The sequence below is a fragment of the Mesocricetus auratus genome, unplaced genomic scaffold (genome assembly GCF_017639785.1).
Source record: "Mesocricetus auratus isolate SY011 unplaced genomic scaffold, BCM_Maur_2.0 Super-Scaffold_100024, whole genome shotgun sequence".
NCBI classification, from domain to species: domain Eukaryota; kingdom Metazoa; phylum Chordata; class Mammalia; order Rodentia; family Cricetidae; genus Mesocricetus; species Mesocricetus auratus.
Window position 1 is genome coordinate 29,213,947 of NW_024429205.1, and position 19,747 is coordinate 29,233,693.

The following is a 19,747-nucleotide window of genomic DNA, read 5'->3' on the forward strand; positions in this document are numbered from 1 at the left end:
ATCTTGTCAAAAATTAGGAAGACAGGCAAAGTTAAAATCCCTTAATTTTTTATCTCTGGTACCACTACCACAGTTTACAGGGCAATATACCTGTTGCAATTTAAAGAAAAGGAAAGGCTACAACAGGGGAGCACACATCCAATCCGCACTGCCCTGCATGAATCAATGGCTGCACTTTTTGCACACCGTGGCTATGACAGCCCTGACTAGATGGTTTCCTGTTTAAGCTGCAGTAACTTTTCTGACTGTGGATCATCCTTCCTCTGGGGCAGATTTTTACAGTTCCTCTAACGCATTTGGGACGACTGTCTCAGGGTAACACGCAGCTTTCCTGGCAACTCCTCAAGCTGTAGCCCCTTTCTGCTGTTTTTAAAGCCTTCTGCTACCATATCCACCATTCCCACCACCAAATCCACAGCCACCACCACAGGGACAGCCTGAGCTGCTTCCACCAAAACTGCCCCCTTCATGGGTCCCTAATTTGGTTGCTGTTGTCCACTATGCTTTCCAAAGTCATTATAGTTCCCACCACCACCATAGTTACCTCCACCAAAATCTCTCCTTCACTGTAACCATCATATCCTCCTCCTCCACCACGATATCCACCATCCTGGTTTCCACATCCTGGTCCACCACCACCACAGCCTCCTCTACTACTGTAACCAGGACCACACCATAGTTGCCGCCATCACCTCCAAATCCACTGTATCCGCCATCACCAACTCCATAACTACCTATGCTATCACCACCTCCACCACCATGGTCTCCTCTTCCACCAAAGCTTCCACCATGACCAAAGCTACCTCCACCACCTCCACAGTTTCCTCCATGACCTCGCTGTGGTCCAGCAGGACGCATCTCTTATTCAGAAAGGGTTTTTTTCCATGTGACAATTGTGCCTATTGACAGCTGGTATTTCTGAACAACAATGTCATCAACTATGCTGTGATCACCAAAAGCCACAAAAAGCAAACCCTCTTTTTTCCACTCCCCCCGTCTTCCAGAACTTTCATGGTTTCAATGCCACCGTACTTTTCAAAGTAGTCTCTCAGATTATATTTTTCTGTATCTTCTTTAATACCACCAACAAAGATCTTCTTCACTGTTAAACGGGCACCAGGATTTACAGAGCCCCCTCTAGAAATGGCTGGCTTTGGTTGCAGCACACGCCCATCAACCACCTCTTCAACACATGCGTGAGTCACAAAAACAAAGCCCCTGGGACGTTTTGTTTGGGGGTCTCATTATCACACACTCTATAAGTGCTCTCCATTTCTCGTAAGCTATCTGTGGTCCCAAAGCTCAGATTGCCAATAACACCTTCCTCAGCTGCTCTGCTCCTTTGGATCCTAGCCCTCCATTTGAGACAGACTTGCCTCTTAACTCGTTTTTTTTTCTTTTGTATTTAGAAACATTTTACATATCAGTCCCCCCTTCCCTTTCCCTCCCATCCTCCCATTCCCCCTATCAACCCCCTCAACCTACTACCTACCCACTCCCCAAGGATGGTGAGGCCTTCCATGGAGGATCATCAAAATCTGTCACATTATTTGGGGGAGGGTCTAGCTGCTTCCATCAGCTACTGGATGTAGGCTCTAGGATGGCAATTAAGGTAGTCATCAATCTCTTTATAGGAGAAGGGCGTGAAAGGCAGCCTCTTCACCACTGCCTAGATTCTTAGCTGGAGTCATCTTTGTGGATCTCTGAACATTTCCCTAGTGCCTGATTTCTCTTTAGACCTATAATGGTTCCCTCTATTAAGGTGTCTCTTTTCTTACTCGCCTCTATTCCTCCCCTGTCTCAGTCTTCCTGATTCCTCTTGTTCTCCTCCCCCCTCCTCTTCTCCTCTTCTTTTTTTCCTACCTTCTTCCTTCACCATGCTGCCAATTTGCTCAGGAGTTCTTGTCCCTTTCCCCTTCTTCAGGGGACCATGTATGTCTCTCTTAGGGTCCTCCTGTTTCCTAGCTTCTCAAGAGGTGTGAATTGTACACTGGTAGTCCTTTGTTCGATGTCTAATAAGTGACTGGGTTACTTCTAGTTCCATCCTTTTGCCTGCAAATTTCAAGATTCCATTGTTTTTTCTGCTGAGTAAATATACCACATTTTCTCCATTTGTACTTCAGTTGAGGGGCATCTAGGTTGCTTCTAGGTTCTGACTATTACAAACAAGAACATTGTTGAACATATGTCCTCGTATGAATGTGCATCCTTTGGGTATATGCCTGAGAGTGAAATTGCTGGACCATGAGATAGACTGATTCCCATTTTCCTGAGAAACTGCCATACTGATTTCCAAAGTGGCTGAAAATGTTTGCATTCCCACCAGCAATGGACCCTTTCTCCACATACTCTCCAGCACAGACTATCATTGGTGTTTTTTATTTTAGCCATTCTGGCCAGTGTAAGATGATATCTCAGAGTTGTTTTGATTTGCATTTCCCTGGTGGCTAAGGATGTTGAATGCTTTCTTAAGTGTCTTTCAGCCATTTTAGATTCCTCTATTGGGAATTCTCTATTTAGTTCTGAACGTCACTTTTTAATTGAGTTGTTTGGTGTTTTGATGACTGGCTTCTTGAGTTATTTGTAAGTTTTGGAAATCAGCCCTCTGTCAATTGTGGGATTGGTGAATATGCTTTCCTATTCTGTTGTCTTGTTTACTGTGTCCTTTGCCTTACAGAAGCTTCTCAGTCTCAGGATGTTCCATTTATTAATAGTCCATCTCAGTGTCTGTGCTACTGGTGTTATGTTGAGGAAGCAGTCTCCTGTACCAATTCATTCACTTTCTCTTCTAAGAGATTCAGTGTGGCTGGATTTATGTTGAGGTCTTTGATCCATTTGGACTTAAGTTTTGTGCATGGTGATAGACATGGATCTATCTTCAGTCTTCTACATGCCAGCATCCAGTTATGCCAGCACCATTTGTTGAAGATGCTTTCTTTTTTCCATTGTATTGTTATAGCTTCTTTGTTAAAAATCAGGTGTTCATAGGTGTGTGGAATCATATCAGGGTCTTCAATTTGATTCCCTTGGTCTACCTGTCTGTTTTTGTGCCAACACTAAACTGTTTTCAGGACTATAGCTCTATAGTAGAGCTTGAAGTCAGGGATGGTGATACCTCAACAAGTTCTTTTATTGTACAGGGTTGTTTTGGCCATCTTGGGTTTTTTCTTTTTCCATATAAAGTTGAGTATTATTCTTTTAAGATCTGTGAAGAATTGTTCCAGTATTTTGACGGGGATTGGATTGAATCTGTAGATTGCTTTTGGCAAGATTGCCATTTTTGTTTACTACATTGACCCTACCTATCCAAGAATATAGGAGATCTTCCCATTTTCTGGTATCTTCTTTAATTTCTTTATTTAAAGACGCAAAGTTATTTCACTTGTTTGGTTAGCATTACCCCAAGATATTTTGTTATTTGTGGCTAGTGAAAAGGATGATATTTCTCTGATTTTTTTCTCAGCCCATTTATCATCTGTATATACTAGGGCTACTGATTTTTTTAGTTAATCTTGTATCCTGCCTTTTGCTGAAGGTGTTTATCAGCTGTAGGAGTTATGTCAACTATCATATCGTCTGCAAATAGTGAAAGTTTGACTTCTTCCTTTCCAATTTGTATCCCCTTGATCGCCTGATTGCCTTTTGTTGTCTTATTGCTCTAGCTAGGACTTCAAGTACAATGTTGAAGAGATATGGAGTGGAAAACCTTGTCTTGTTCCTGATTTTAGAGGAATTGTGTTGAGTTTCTCTTCATTTAGTTGGTTGTTGGCTGTTGGTTTGCTGTATATTGCTTTTATTATGTTTGGGTGTGTTCCTGTTATCCCTGATCTCTCCAGGACCTTTATCATGTAGGCATGTTGGATTTTGTGAAAGGCTTTTTCAGCATCCAGTGAGATGATCATGTGGTTTTTCATTTGCAGTTTGTTTATGTGGTGAATTACATTGATAGAGTTTTATATGTTGAACCATCCCTGTGTCCCTGGGATGAAGTCTACTGTCTACTTGATCATGGTGGATAATTTTTCTGATGTGTTCTTGGATTCGATTTGCTAGTATTTTACTGAGTATTTTTGCTTCAATGTTCATGAGGGAGATTGGTCTGTAGTTCTCTATCTTAGTTGTGTCTTGGGTACCAAAATAATTGTAGCCTTGTAAAAAGAGTTTGGCAATGAACTTTCTGCTTCTATTCTGTGTAAAACAGTTTGAGGAGTACTGGTATTAGCTCTTCTTTGAATTTCTGGAAGAATTCTACACTGAAACCATCTAGCCCTGTGCTTTTTTTGGTTGATGACTGCTTCTATTTCATTAGGGGTTATAGGTCTATTCAAATTGCTTATTTGTTCTTGATTTAATTTTGGTAAGTGACATCTATCCAGAAAATTGTTCATTTCCTTTAAATTTTCCAAGTTGTGGAGTACAGGTTTTCAAAGTATGTCCTAAAGATTCTTTGGATTTCCTCAGTGTCTGTTGTTATGTCCCCCTTTTCATTTCTGATTTTGTTAATTTGCTTGTTTTCTCTCTGCAAATTGGTTAATTTGTCTATCTTGTTGATTTTCTCAAAGAACCAACTCTTTGGTACATTAATTCTTTGCATTGCTTTCTTTGTTTCTACTTTATTGATTTCAGCCTTCAATTTGATTATTTCCTGGTGTCTACTCCTCTGGGGTGAGCTCACTTCTTTGTGTTCTAGAGCTTTCAGTTGTGCTGTTAACTCTCTAGTGTGACTGTTCTCCAGTTTCTTCATGTGGGCACTTAGTACTATGAACTTTCCTCTTAGCACTGCTTTCAAAGTGTCCCATAAGTTTTGGTATGTTGTGTCTTCATTCTCATTAAATTCTAGGAAGTCTGTAATTTCTTTTTTTATTTCTTCCTTGATCCAGGAATGGTGCAATTGCGCATTGTTCAATTTCCATGAGTTTGTTGGGTTTCTGCAATTTGTGTTGTTGCTGAATTCTAACTTTAAAGCATGGTGGTCTGATAAGATACAGGGGACTATTCCTATTTTTTTGTATCCATTGAGTTTGCTACATTGCCGAGTATGTGGTCGATTTTAGAGAAGGTTCCATGTTGCACTGAGAAGAAGGCATATTCTTTTGTGTTTGGATGGAATGTTCTATAAATGTCTGTTAAATCAAATGGGCTATAACTTCTGTTAGTTCCTTTGTTTCTTTGTTAAGTTTCTGTCTGCTGGTCCTGTCTAGTGGTGAGAGTGGGGTGTTGAAGTCTCCACTATAAGTGTGTGGGATCTTATGTGTGATTTAAGTTTCTTTTGTGAATGTGGGTGCCTTAGTATTTGGGGCATAGATGTTCAAAATTAAGACTTCTTCTTGATGGACTTTTCCTGTGATAAATATGAAATGACCTTCTTCATCTCTTTTGATTGATTTTAGTTTGAAGTCTAATTTGTTAGATATTAGGATTGCTACACCAGCTTGTTTCTTGGGTCCATTTGATTTGAAAATCTTTTCCCAGTCCTTTACTCCGAGGTAACATCTGTCTTTGAAGTTGAGGTGTGTTTCTTGTATGCAGCATAAGGATGGATTCTGTCTTCATATCCATTCTGTTAGCATGTGTCTTTTTACAGGCGAGTTAAGACCATTAATATTGAGGTATTAATAACCACTGATTGTCAATTCTTGTTTGTTTTGGATTTGGTGGTGGTGGTGGTATTATGTGTAGATTCTGCCCCCCCTTTTTTGTTTTGGCTGTTGGTAAAGTGGAATTATCTATTGCCTATGTTTTTGTGAGTGTAGTTAGTTTCCTTGGATTGGAGTTTTCCTTCTAGTACTATCTGTAGGGTTGGATTAGTGAATATTTATTGTTTAAATCTGGTTTTGTCATAGACTATCTTGTTATCTACATCTATAGTAATTGTAAGCTTTTCTGGGTATAGTAGTCTGGACTGGCATCTGTGGTCTCTTAGTTTTAGTAGAATGTCTATCTAGGACATACTGGCTTTCAGAGTTTCCATTGGGAAATCAGGTGTGATTCTGATAGTTTTGCCTTTGTATATTATTCATCCTTTTTCCTTTGCTGTTTTTTATTCTGTAAGTTTGGTGTTTTGATTATTATGTGGCGAGGGGATTTCTTTTTGTGGTCTAGTCTATTTGGCGTTCTGTAAGCTTCTTGTAGTTTCATAGGCATGTCCTTCTTTAGGTTGGGAAATTTTTCTTCCATGATTTTATTGAATATGCTTTCTGTATCCTTGAACTGTATTTCTTCATCTTCCTGTATACCTGTTATTCTTAGGTTATGCCTTTTCATGGTGTCCCATATTTCCTGGATATTTTGTGGTAGGGGTTTGTTGGATTTAAGATTTTCTTTGGTGGATGACTGTTTCTTCTAATAAATCTTCAACGCCTGAGATTCTTTCTTCCATCTCTTGTATTCTGTTGGTTATACTTACATCTGTAGTACCTGTCTGCCCAGCTTTTCTATTTCCAGCATTCTCTCATTCTGTGTTTTCTTTATTGTTTTTATTTCAGTTTTCAAGCCTTGAAGTGTTTGAATTGTTTCCTTTATTTGTTTGATTGTTTTTCCTTGGCTTTCTTTAGATTCTTTAAGAGGTTTGTTTATTTATTTAATTATTCGGTTTGTTTTTTTCTTCCATTTCCTGTATTTTTGTTTGTTTTTTCTTCCATTTCTTTAAAGGGTTTTCTCATTTTCTCTTTGAGGGTCTCTAACATCTTCATAAATTTGTTTTTAAGGTCCTTCTCTTCTGCTTCATCAGTGTAGGGATGTTCAGGTCTTGATGGTGTAGAGTCCCTAGATTCTGGGGGTGTCATACTGGTTTTTCTTTTGTTGAATGTGTTCTTATACTGTAGTCTTCCCATCCCTTCTTCCAGTGGGTGCAGGTGGGGTCTCTCCTTCTCCTCTTGTCTCCCAGTGAGTGTAGGTTGGCCAAGACTTCTACATCGGCAACTCTGTATGGTCCATTCTCTCCTGGTGTTCCCCTCATGCAGAGGGTGTAGGGGGCCAAGACTGTGACTTGAGCAGGCTCTGGATAGTCCTGGCTGCCCAGGGTGGGTTCACTTCATGCTGAGCAGACCCAGGAAGTTCCAAGGAGGGATTGGGGAAGTTGGGCCTTCGCAGAACCCAGACTCACCTCAACCGGAGGGTGTAGGGAGGCCAAGACTGTGATGCGGGCAGACTCCAGAGAATCCAGGCTACCGGGGCAGCTTTGCTTCTTACTCTTACTCATCCTCTCCACACAGCTCTGCTGATGAAAATCCGTTCCCTGCCTTTTCACTGTTGCTTCTGCTTGTAATGAGTAGCTGGATCTGACATTAGAACACCCAGGGTCAGGCATCTAGATTAGGACTCCATCAACACAACTAGAATTAGAATCATTTTTACTAATAACTTCAAGCTAACCTATAGGAACATGTGTCCATCTGATGGTCCAGCTGGATATGTGTTTATGTATGTAGGGAGATGGTTTTTTCTGCATCCTTAATTAAAATAGGGGAAGAGCATGTCCATAATGCAAGTAAAACAAATATATTGAGTAGGATTCCAATCTTGAAAAATAAAGAACTCTCTATTTGCCAAGCACAAAATGGTAAGTGTTGTAAAGAGAAGGCTTTTTCCTTGTCTGCCACTTTGGTTTAGCACCCGCCAGTCTCCTGGGCTCTGCCGCGTTGTAGTCCCCAAATAACACACAAGACGCTGTATTAATTATGAAGCTGTTGGCCTTGCTTGTTTCTTACTGGCTAGCTCTGACTTAAGTATTTACCCCATAATTGTTAATCTAAGTATTTCTCTTACCGGAGAGAAGTTTCCAGGATTCTTATCCCTATGGCAGCTACATCTTGACTCCCTGTGTTTCTCCTACCCAGAGTCCTCCTCGACTCCTAGTCCCACCTATCTTGCTTCCCTATTGGCCAACAGTGCTTTACTGACATATACACAGGACTTCCCCAACAAAGTGTTTCTCTCGGTGATGGGATTATTTCCTTCTTTGTACTTTTATGATTTTCCCTAAATGGCCGTAGGTTTCTACTGTAATCTAAGAAGTCAAACATGAGAAATATTTGATTAGACTAGTGGTTCCACAATTTTGTTTATTTCTCCACAAATATCCGTTCATATCCTGACATGGTAATACTCCCTACATGTGTGCATGTACATGTATGCAATGCTCGTATACATGAGGTGATTACATGTGTGTAGAGATCGTGTGTATGCAATGTTCCAAAGTTCTAGGTACACCTTCCATCCCTACTAGGGTCCTCTTTGCCTCATGGGAACTCTCCAATCCTGTAAACGCTCAGACCACCCTTCTGGAAAGATGAAAACCCAAGTACTTCAGCTCCAGCATTCTTGTGAGGGTTCTGGCAGTGCCATTCCCAAGCTCGGCTTGGACGGGCTCAACATGGACCTCGATCTTGAACTCCATGGTCACTTTCTGAGAAGTCATCCTTGCTTTGCTGACCTGCCCTTTAACAGGGATGTTTAAAAGTGATGCTTACATTATTAGGACGTAAAGAGGACACTACAAGAGTGGAACCCTAAAACTGACCAGCTCCAAGGATACTATGGGACACCCTACTGGGTGGGCACCCTCAGACTCAACAGAGGGAGCCATAGCACTCCCTGCCTGAGACTTCAGCTGGAGGATTGCTGCCAAAGGTTTGTATTTCTCGTGACATGAACTACATTGTTTCCTCCCTTTGTGTTCTTAAAAGGCAGTTTAAACAGGACCGTGTGCTGGACTCAGCATAAGGTTTGTATTCTTCCGTGCCCTTTTCCTTTTGCATCTGGTAGGTCCTCTCTCACATTCTAGTACTTTCTTTGTAAAAAGCCTGCATATCCTTAGCAACCAAGGCAGTGTCTCTTGGGGCCCAACTCTGATCATCGACACATACCTGTAAATAATTAATAAGCTGTGTTTGGTTAATGAGCAGCATCCAGCTTCAATATCAGTAACAGATTTTAAAATCTAGATATAGCTGGTTACAATTAGGAACACCAGGTTGTCTCAATGTTTCAAAGCATTAGCTTGGAGAGGAAGACTGAACGCTTCCAGATGTGGCCAAGCTTTAAGAAAATAACAAGACAATTGAGTGAAAGGGGGTCTTTTTTTTTTTTTTTTTGATTTTCGAGGCAGGGTTTCTCTGAGGTTTTTGGAGGCTGTCCTGGAACTGAAAGGGGGTCTTAAGATATGCAAGTTCATATAAATGCACATGCAGTGGGATGTCCTTGTCTCTTACAAATACCAGCTCTGTCATCACCCCGCAAGACCCTGTGACTCCTCATCATCATGGCTCTCGTCAGCTCTTCATTTCCCTAGAGCAAGCATATTTTTTTCAGTCAAACCTTGGCGCTCAGTGGTTGGCCATGGGCCAAAAATGAAGACTGCCATGGAAAAGTTGGGAGAAACTGGTTTCTCAATAGTGAGGTTATGAACAGCAACTCCCATGGATCACATTTGCTCAGCCACACTGAGTAGCTTCCCTAGGTTCCAAGCAGAGGGTGGGCTTTGCTCAGCAGGGCTGGTGGCTCATCATTCAAGTTCTTCTGACGACATATACCTCTTCTGCTGTCTCACACCTACCTTTCCCCCACTAACAGTTGAAGTTCTTGCTATGAGTTCCTCCTGCTTTTGCCTGACTTCTCCAGACCCCAGTGGATGGTTCAGTTTGGCAGGGAGCTTTTTTCCACTCTCTGCTTACTGGGAACCTTCTTCGGGTCAGTCCTAACTTTCTTTCCTCTTTCATCCCTCTAACTGCTTCTTCCCTCCTTCAAGGACCAGTTACTTCTCTCTCTCTCTCTCTCTCTCTCTCTCTCTCTCTCTCTCTCTCTCTCTCTCTCTCTCTCTCTCTCTCTCTCTCTCTCTCTCTCTCTCTCTCTCACACACACACACACACACACACACACAGAGCACCAAGGAATGACTAATACAGTAAATTACTTTCTCTTTTGAAGACAAAAAGAGATTCCTCTTTAGAAAAATCAGACCTGATGGGGGAAGTCCTGTGCATTTGTCAATAAAGCACTGTTGAGCCAATAGGAATCTAGATAGGTGGGACTAGGAGTCTAGGAGGACTCTGGGAAGGAGAAACATGAGAGAGTCAAGATGTAACCGCCATGGGGTAGGAAGCTCGGAAACTTCTCCAGTAAGAGACATACTTAGATTAACAATTATGGGGTGATTACTTAAGTCAGAGCTAGCCAGTAAGAAACAAGCAAGGCCAACAGCTTCATAATTAATACAGCATCTTGTGTGTTATTTGGGACTCATGCGGTTCTAGAACCAGGCTGGTGGGAAGGCTTCTCTCAAAGAAAAGGCTTCTCTTTACACAGACCTAATAGGTTACTGACCTGGATTCCTTTTCCTTTTTCAAACTCCCTTCCTGGCACACATAGTGTCTTCTCTTTGCTCATAAAAGGGTGCTAGTCTTCAGTCACTGGCTGGAAGAAGTGCCTCATGGTACTTTCCCGTTCTGACCCGACAGCCCTCTTCACAGATGGGCCCCGGATTCTTCTCTTTCACATACTTCCCCTTCATTCTCTTTGGAAAGAATGCAAAGTTTAACTAGAGTATTTGTCAGGCATCTAATGCCCTAATATATTTTTGTTACAATCAGTGTGACTGGAACTTTGTGGCCCTGGTTGAATTCAGTTTCTTCATCCATAAGATAGAGAGGTTGCTAACAACTCACGGTTTCTGTCAGCATCTACACCTCATGAAGCCCTTCATTCTCAGACTTTATTCCTTGGTCTGTAAATAAGGCTCTTATGGTATTTACATTGTAAGTTATAATGTGTCACTGTAGGATGGAAAGATCTTTCTTAACTCTCAGCAGAATTTATAGAAAGGGTAGGGCACAGGGCTCCCACAAACATCATTTTACACATTTTCTTGACTTAAAGTCCCTCTAGCAGTCAACTTTATCCTGGAGTCACTGATCTTTTAGCCTGTGTTTAATATTCCTATAGAAATTATTCTACAGAGAAAGCATTTCATGGGTGTATTTAAATCCATACCTAGTGTAGTTTATCTTTGTGTGGAGTTTCAAATGGAAGCCTTTCTTGAGCAGTAGCCAGGACTGTGGAAAGTCAAACTACGTTGCGAAGGAAAGTCAAGCAAGAAATGACAGTCATTGTGGGATTTAGTTCTTCACATTGGTTTGCACACCTGAGCAAGCCACATCTTATTTCACCAGCTGTATTGTCAGAAATTATACTGTAGTCTCCTAAAGGGCTGTGCATGAAAATTAGGCAAGACCTTCCCAGGTCTGCATGCACCTTTGATTTGGGGGTGACTTCCTGTCTTAGTTAGTGGTCTATTGTTGTGAAGAGACACCATAGCCAAGTGAACTCTTATAAAAGAAAGCATTTAATTTGGGGCTGGCTTACAGTTTCAGAGTCCACTATCACAATGGCAAGAAGCATGGTAGCACATGGGCAGATCTGGTGCTGAAGAAGGAGCTGAGGGTTCCACATCTGGATTCTCGGGCAGCAGGAAGAGAGAGACACTGCGCTTAGATTGGACTTTTGAAATCCCCAAGCCCACCCACAGTGCCACAATTCTTCTGACCAGGCCACACCTCCCCAGTCCCTCTCAAGCAGTGCCACGGCCTAATGACCAAGCATTCAAACACATGGGCCTGTGGGGGCCAATCTTATTCCAACTACCACACCTCATGACTCAGTTTGATTGGGGGTGACTTTCTGACTTAGTTTCTCTAGACACCCGGAAGAGGAACATAGAAATAGTAACTGGCCAGCAGAAGATCTTATTCAGGATAAGAGCAAGCATAGCTATCAGGTAGGAAGCACCATCTTTGGGCTTCCTGGGGTACAAGGACCTTCATAGCTGGCATGACCCTGTGAGGACCATGAAATACTCATGGAATCCCTTCAGAATATATTAGTTTCTATAGAGTATGGGACGTCTGGAATCAGCATTGCCTTTATGTGACAAAATGCCTGAAGTAAGAAAAACAAAGAGATTATTTTGGTTTATTGCTTCAGTCCATGGTTGATTGGCTTTTCGGGGTCTGCGGAGCACAGCATCATGGCAAGAAGCATATGTTAGGAGAATTACTCATCGCAGTGGAAATGAGGGGCGGGGGAAGGGAGGAGAGAAGCATCCTGATGTTGCCATTAAGGGCACATACCTCCAGTGGCCTGGCTTCTTCCACGAAACCCCACCTGGTAAAAATTCTGCTGTCTCTAAGAGTGCCATGGGCATTTGACTGTGGCCAGGACCCATAGACATGCTAGAACACTCTGCATATCGGCCAAGGTTTATCTGTGTGTCTCCTGGGGTCCAATGTGGGCCTTCTTGACATCATCGGTTTGAATGAATGAGTCTCATGGGTAGACCTCCTGCAAGGTCTTATGAATGGAAATTTTGTCTTTTAGTGGTTTGAACAAAAGCTTTGGTCTCTGAGTTTCTCTTTTCAATTACCAACAAAGTGAATAGATTTTTGTCACACCTGAACTTTAAGTTGGTTCACAAAACACAGTGCACTTGTAAAATAGTTTTGGAAAATTTTATGGAATGTGTATTTTACCACAATTAAAAATCTTAAATTAGAAATGCCTCCTAGATACCCTAAGTTGTGTTTTTAATACCAGATTAATGCTAGTGACCATTTTATTATAAGCAATATGGGAAGAGTTTGTATTGATTTACAATGTTGTCTGCTGACTAGTTGAATTTAAGTATAGTTCACTTTTTGCCGTTTGACAGCTTTAGCTATCAGTCACCACTGGGCCACAGATAAACTCGATGGTTGAGCCCTTTATAAACACAAAGGAGCCTGCTGGGATCGAACTGTGAAAGTACAGGCTACCCAGAGACGAGGGGGTCAAGGCCTGGTTATCCACACTGTCACTTCAAAATAGAAAGAGCAACCAGAAATGGGGGCCAGGATTCTATACAGTGTTGTTTCCCATCCTTCTACCACTTAGTATAGTTTCCAAAAGCTTATGGCTGTAAAATAAGATGCCTTCCTATATTTACAGGACTTGAGGGCAGAATAAATAATCCTACTATGAAGTAGAATGCTAGTTTCTTAGTAATAAAAGTGGCTTTTGGTTTTTGGCCCCTCTTCCTCTTCTTCTTCCCCCTCCCCTTCTTGTCTCACTGTGTAGACTAGGCTGGCCTCAAACTCAGAGACTCTGTCTCCTCGTCCTAAATGGTTTGATCCTTAACCCGTTGCTATTCTCATAAACTAAAAGCATCCTAGCTAACTGGGAATGCAATTAGTCTTGCACTCACTTAAGAATATAATAGAGTGGTCTGGGGGGGGGCATCTGACAGTTTTTTTGCTTTTAAGGAATCTGCTTAAGGCTGCATTATAAACTCGTGGGTCTCAGAACATTAGAACTCACAGAGCTATAGCGAGCAGCTAACGTTGCTGATGCACAGCTGTTAACACACAGTTGTCGTCCCCTTTGACAATTATAGATTCTTATCCCATATGTAAAATGATATTTGTTTAACCTTCATTGATTCTTTGTGGATTTTACGCCATGCATTCCAATCCCACTTATCTCCCTGACCCTCCATGTCTGCATGTCTGCCCTCTGCCCTGTAATCCTCCCCCACAAACAAAACCAAATTTAAGAGAAAAAACAAAAGCCAAACAAAGAAAAGAAACAAAGCAGAGAGAGAGAGAGAGAGAGAGAGAGAGAGAGAGAGAGAGAGAGAGAGAGAGAGAGAGAGAGAGAGCGCAATCTTGTAGTGTGGCCTGCTGAGTCACACTCTTTACCCTTGTGTCCATTCATCTTGACTAGCAAGTGTTCTTGCCACAAGTCATTGGTCTGCCTGGAGGCCTCTGGCTTCTGCTACACCATCCTATCCATACTGGGCTCTCACTGGGGCTCCTCTTGGATGTCCTGTTGTTGTCCTGTGCCATGGAAATCCTGCGGTTTTGGATCCGTAGTTTCTCCCGCTTCATCTGCTCCAACAGTTCACAGATGAGATGGGTATTGAAAAGGAGTAGTCTATTGCTACTTGTTAGAGTCTGAGGGAGGGAGCTCAGCAAGGGTTATCGGTCAAGAATCTTGCCAGCCCCTCTGTGTGTGGTCTACCGTCCTCTTGGGAATGAGTCTTGAGCTACTACCACACAAGTTTGGAGAATCTTCAGAGCCAGATTGTTTTTGTTTTTGTTTTTTTCATAGAAAAACAGGTTAGGGTAGTGTTTCTAGGTTTTTATGATGTCTTGAAAGACAGGGCTCCATTTTTGTGGCCCTCTCTGGGGTGGGAGATAATAGCCAAGAAATGACTCAGTTACAGTCACTGAATCAAAAGAACCCATCCCGGACCTGACAGTTTGGAAGGAAACACGGTACCAAGCAATTCTGATCTCAGTTTGTTGCTAAAGAAACAGAGGTCCAGGATGTATGATTAACACAGTCTTCTGGACTGGGCAGGCACTAGGTTCTTGGCCTCTCTAGTGTGCAGTCAGCCATCATTGGGCTACCTAGGTTATTGTAGGCAGAGCTTTCCTGTACCACCAACCCACTCCTAAATCACCACACAAAGAATCAATATTAGTTATAAATGCTGGCCAATAGCTCAGGCCTATTACTAACTATCTCTTACTACTTAAATTATCCCATTTCTCTTCATCTATGCGCTGCCACATGGATCATGGCTTGTTGCCTCACTCTGTACGTGTCCTGCTCTTCCGTGTCTGGTTGGTGACTCTCAATTCTACCCCTCTTCCTCCCAGAGTTCTCAGTTTGGTTCTCCCGCCTAATCTTATCCTCTTCAGCTATTGATCAGTCAACTTTATTAACCAGTGACAGTAATGCATATTCACAGTGTACAGAAGGATTATTCCACAACATATTATGCTGTATAAGCAAGTCTAATAAAACCCCATTTTGTAATGTGCATTCTTTCTGTTGGTTCTGCTCTTCTAGAACACCCTGGTTAATTCAACCCCAGAGGAAGGACAGGAATCACCAGCAGAGCCCTAACAGTCAGAAAGAAGAAGGACAGGGCCTCTGGACCAAATGGGGGTGGAGTTGGGAGAGTTCAGTAGCAGCATGGTGTGACGGGAGCAAGGAGAAATAAGATGGGGGGAGGGACGCAAGAGCTGTCCATCAAGAGCAAAGACGCCATGGAAAGTCTGGGTGATTTGTGAGTCGTCTTCCAAGGGGCTTCCAGAAAGAGGCGGAGCTCCAGGAGAGTCTGGACTCGCAGTGTCACCGGCAGGAGCACTGCTGTCTGCGTTGTTGCTACACGGGGCAGAATTTTAGATAATCCGTTTAACTTTATTTTATGTGTGCTAGTGTGAAGATATCGGATCCCCTGAAACTGGAGTTACAGACACAGTTGTAAGCTGCCATGTGGGTGCTGGGAATGCAACCCACATCCTCTGGAAGAGCAGTCAGTGCTTTTAACCTCTGAGCCATCTCTCCAGTCCTAGAGGACAGATTTTTTTTTTTAGTTTACTGGAAAACAAGATTGAAATGACCAGTTGTGACATGTTCTGGCTTCCATATTCCCGTGGAAACATCAGAAGACAAACTGGGGTTGCCATGTCTGTCTCCTGCAGCTGCTGTCTGGGGAGCTCAGGGCTTTGTCCTAAATCACGTCTCTCTGAACCTCAGTCTTCTCATCTACAAGCTGAAGCCAGAATTTCTGGGCACCAAATCTGCCAACTTGAAAACTTTGCTGATTCTATTGCTAAATTGGCAGGCCCAGTTTGGGTCTGTTAGTTCAGTAAATAGAAGCCAAGTCATTTCTAGACAGTTATAAGTACTATCCTTTTCACTTAAGTATTCCTTTGAGACTTAAAAAATGGGCAAGAACAGGATACAAGACTTTCAAAAACATGTAAGAGACTTAAAATATTTCATATCACCGAGAAAGAACACAACAAAGCTGATAGCTGGAACTAAAGTTATATTCCAGTGTTTCTCAACCTTCCTAATGCTGCATCCCTGTAATGCGGCTCCTCATGTTGTGGTGAGCACCAACAAAACAATGATTTCCTTGCTACTTCATGACTGTAATTTTGCTACTGTTATGAATTGTAATGTAAATACCTGATATGCATGATTTCTGATATGTGATCCTCCAAGGGGGTTGTGACACGCAGGTTGAAAATCATTGCTATAAGCAGAGATAAATTAACAGTCTAGGTAAATTCTGACAATAGTGTATAATATAAAAAGCTAGAAAGCATGCAAGGAAGAAGATGATGCTAATTTCTTACTTGATTATCAGTATTTTCTTTAAAAAATACAACCTAATGAAGAATGAATTGGTGACAACATTATAATCAGGACAAAGTCTGTTTAAAATTTTATAAATTTAATGATCCCCCTACAGGCATAGCTAGAGATGCCTCAAAAGCCCAGGAGGAATTTCTGAGAGAGTTGGGGTTATGGCGCCTTCTCACCATCTCTTCCACACATCAATGAAATCCTGAGCTCAAGACCTCACTTCACCGCATCTGCCTCCAGCCATGAGTGAGGCTATGGTGCACTTTGGGGTGATGCGGAGGACAGGAAACTACAGGCTCTTCATAAAGCAACCTTTATGAGAACAAGTTTTCTTTTTTGTTTTCCCCCTGGAGGTTCAAGTTCCTGGCACATATTCAGTTAAATAAAAACATACTGAATCAAGAAAAATTACTTTAAAATATTAATTAGGGTTAGCAAAATGGCTGGGAGCATAAAGGTAATTGTCACTAAACCTGAGTTTGATCACTGGAAACTATATGGTAGAAGGAGAGAACCAACTATTTCAAGTTGTCCTTTGACAGTTGCAGGGTACACACACACACACACACACACACACACACACACACACACTGGATGGATGGATGGATGGATGGATGGACAGATGAAAGATAGATAGATGATAGACAGATAGACAGCACATTAACTACTGAATTTGCCCATCTATATCACTCCTCACAAAGCCATCTCTAAACTGTGCCAGCCACAAAGTACACTGTGCTTTTTCTGAAACCATCCTTTGTTACCCGACCACCAAGTCTGCGGACTTCTCCCATATTCATCCACGCACCCTTGAGGACAAGCACCTTGTCTTCTGCTGACCTGCTGGCAGGTCAAGTACCCAAACGGACAGAAAGTACCCAAGAAACAGCACAACCAGCCCTCCCCCGTTTGCAGCTTCAAAGCAACACCAAAGTCTAAAGACATTAAGAACCAAACTGTTCAGGTCAGAGGTGAAAATGGGGGGAGTCCACTCGATGTGCTTTGAACAGGCTGTTGGAGGTTGCCAGGTCCTGGGCAAGAATCATTGAAGAAAAGCACATGCAAGGACACCCCAGTGTCTGTTCTGCTTTGAAGACAAACACCCCCATAATTAGAAACAGCTTTAGTCGCATGCCAGATGTTCATGTTTCCCTTCCAATTACTTTCAGAAACATCATAAAGAACCATTAGCAACAGTGTGAAATGTCCTGGCTTGTTTTTATTTTTTAATCTGTCCATCCTTATGTTTTCAATCTAATGAAAACACTGCAATTCAATTCCCCTGAAAGGTTTTTGTGTACTGAGGATACGGAGTTCATGGTAAGGATATATATGCACCCAACTTTGATCACCAGAAATCCTACCACACACAAAGAGCTTACAAATTTTTCACAAAATGTCTTTTAATAATGTGTGTGTGTTATAGAAACACACACAGAGAGAGAGAGAGAGAGAGAGAGAGAGAGAGAGAGAGAGAGAGAGAGAGAGAGAGAGAGCACAATGAGTCCTGAACCCTCCCTATGGAGAACGACGGAAAGTTCTTGGAATCAGGAGGTCTGTGGCAAGAGATCATGAGTCATATTCCCCCTGAAATCCTGTGCTCATCAGACCCCTGGGGAATATAATGTTAAATTCTGGAACCCATGTTTGGAAAGGGACGTCGATCAATTAGGGAAAGGCCAGAGCATGGGGAAGCACAAACAGGATAAACCATAGGTACTTCAGGACAGAGTCTGTGTACTGGCCCTCTCTTGACCCCATCTGTGCAAACTCCCTTACCCTGAATGGGTGTGTGTAAGAACGTGTGTTACGCATAATTCTTGAAGGTGGTAGGGATGGATAGCATAGGCACACAGAGGATGGGCGGCTCGTTTGAAACCCTTGAAGGGTTGTCACAGCGGAGGGACAGAGCCCTGCTGTCTGTTGGTGTACAGAAGAGAACTGCAACAGTTTAGGGAAAGGCATGGGAGCATGGCTCCTGCTCAAAACTGCTATGGTTTTGAAAAGCACCGTGAATGCTGGACCATTCACAGCACCCGAACTGACGTACTTGAGGAGCAAATAAAGACGTGCAGGCCTGCGGTCAAATTAGTTACCTGTTAGAGAACTCTTTGTTGAACCTGATGTCCAGTGATGCTGGGAGGAGGGCGGAGAGGCAACAATCTTAGTTTGTTTTCCATCGCTTCCATGAGGACACCACAACCAAAAGCAACTTGAAAGAGGGAAGCGTTTATTTGGCTTACATGTCCTGCTCACACTCTGTCCCTGAGGGAAGCCAAGGCAGGAACCGGGAGGCAGGACCTGAAGTAGAGGCCATAGAGGAGTCCTGCTCACTGGCTTTCCCTCCAGCCTTGCTCATCCTGCTCTACTATCCCACCCTGGACCAACTACTCAAGGATGGTACCATACAAGGTGGGTTGGGTCCCCCCTCCTCACTCACTATCTAGAGAGAGCCCCACGGAGTTGCTAACAGGCCAATCTGATGAAGACATTGTCTCAGAAAAAAAATAATTCCCAGATCCCAGATGACTCTCACTCGTATCAGGTTGACAAAACAGGAAACAGGACAGCAGCAAAAAAGAGGCTAGGCTGGCTCTTCCTCTTTGAGACTTGCAGTCTGTTAAGGAGTGCAGAAAATCATGTAGGTGATCGCGCAGGGCAACACAGGCCAGGGAGAGCTCATAATGGGTACCCACGGATTCCAGGTCAAGTGAGCATGTCGTGAGATGGGGCTGAGCGGTGTGTGTGTGTGTGTGTGTGTGTGTGTGTGTGTGTGTGTGTGTGTGTGACTTTATCATTCATGAAATCCGCAAGACAGGCATCAGTGTCACTCAAAGATAACCCTTGGAAAACCCTCTGTAGCCTTGCCATCAGCCATGCCATTAACGTCTAGTTCCACTTATCCTTAGGCTGAAATTTTTCTCACAGTTTCTCCTTGCCAATCAGCCTTGCTCAATGATTGAGACCTGCTTTAGCAAACAAGGCAAATGCACTTAGGCTTACTACGAGGGTCAGTGTCCTTCTCATGTCTACGCCCAGCCCTCTGCCAAGGGAACTGGACCCTTAGAAGGAGAGGGTCACTTGAAATAGTTGATATCTCAGACAAGATGAAGTCTATACAATGTTAGGACACAATTTGCCTGAGTTAAGTGCCACCCATGAGTGACACCACTCTTGGCCTAGTAAGAATGGCCACCAAAAAGCAGCACGATGCAAACACATTACAGAGTTGTGCTGGAAACACAATCTTGTGAATACATAAATGCCACTGAACTGTACACCAGAACACGGTGAACTTTATTTCTTCGGTCTTCAGAAATTCCTAACAACCTACAGCCTTGTCAAGGCATGAAAAATATTTCATTGGTGTTGACTCAATACACAGCCTATTAATTAATAAAATAATTGTATACGGTCTCTGCAGTACTTATCAAAGCTAAACAGTGAAGGAGCTTCCAGGAAGAAGCTGAGGCCTAGATTGTGTCATTGAGATTGCTGATGACCTCAAAACCTCAATGACCTTGCAGGGGTCACAGGACTGTCTAACAGC

At 42.7% G+C, this 19,747-nt stretch overlaps 1 pseudogene; it reads right to left on the reverse strand.

Annotated features, from left to right (window-relative positions):
• Positions 1–369: 369 nt before the first annotated feature.
• LOC101829528 lies at positions 370–8,398 on the reverse strand (annotated as a pseudogene).
• Between the last annotated feature and the right edge of the window lie 11,349 nt (positions 8,399–19,747).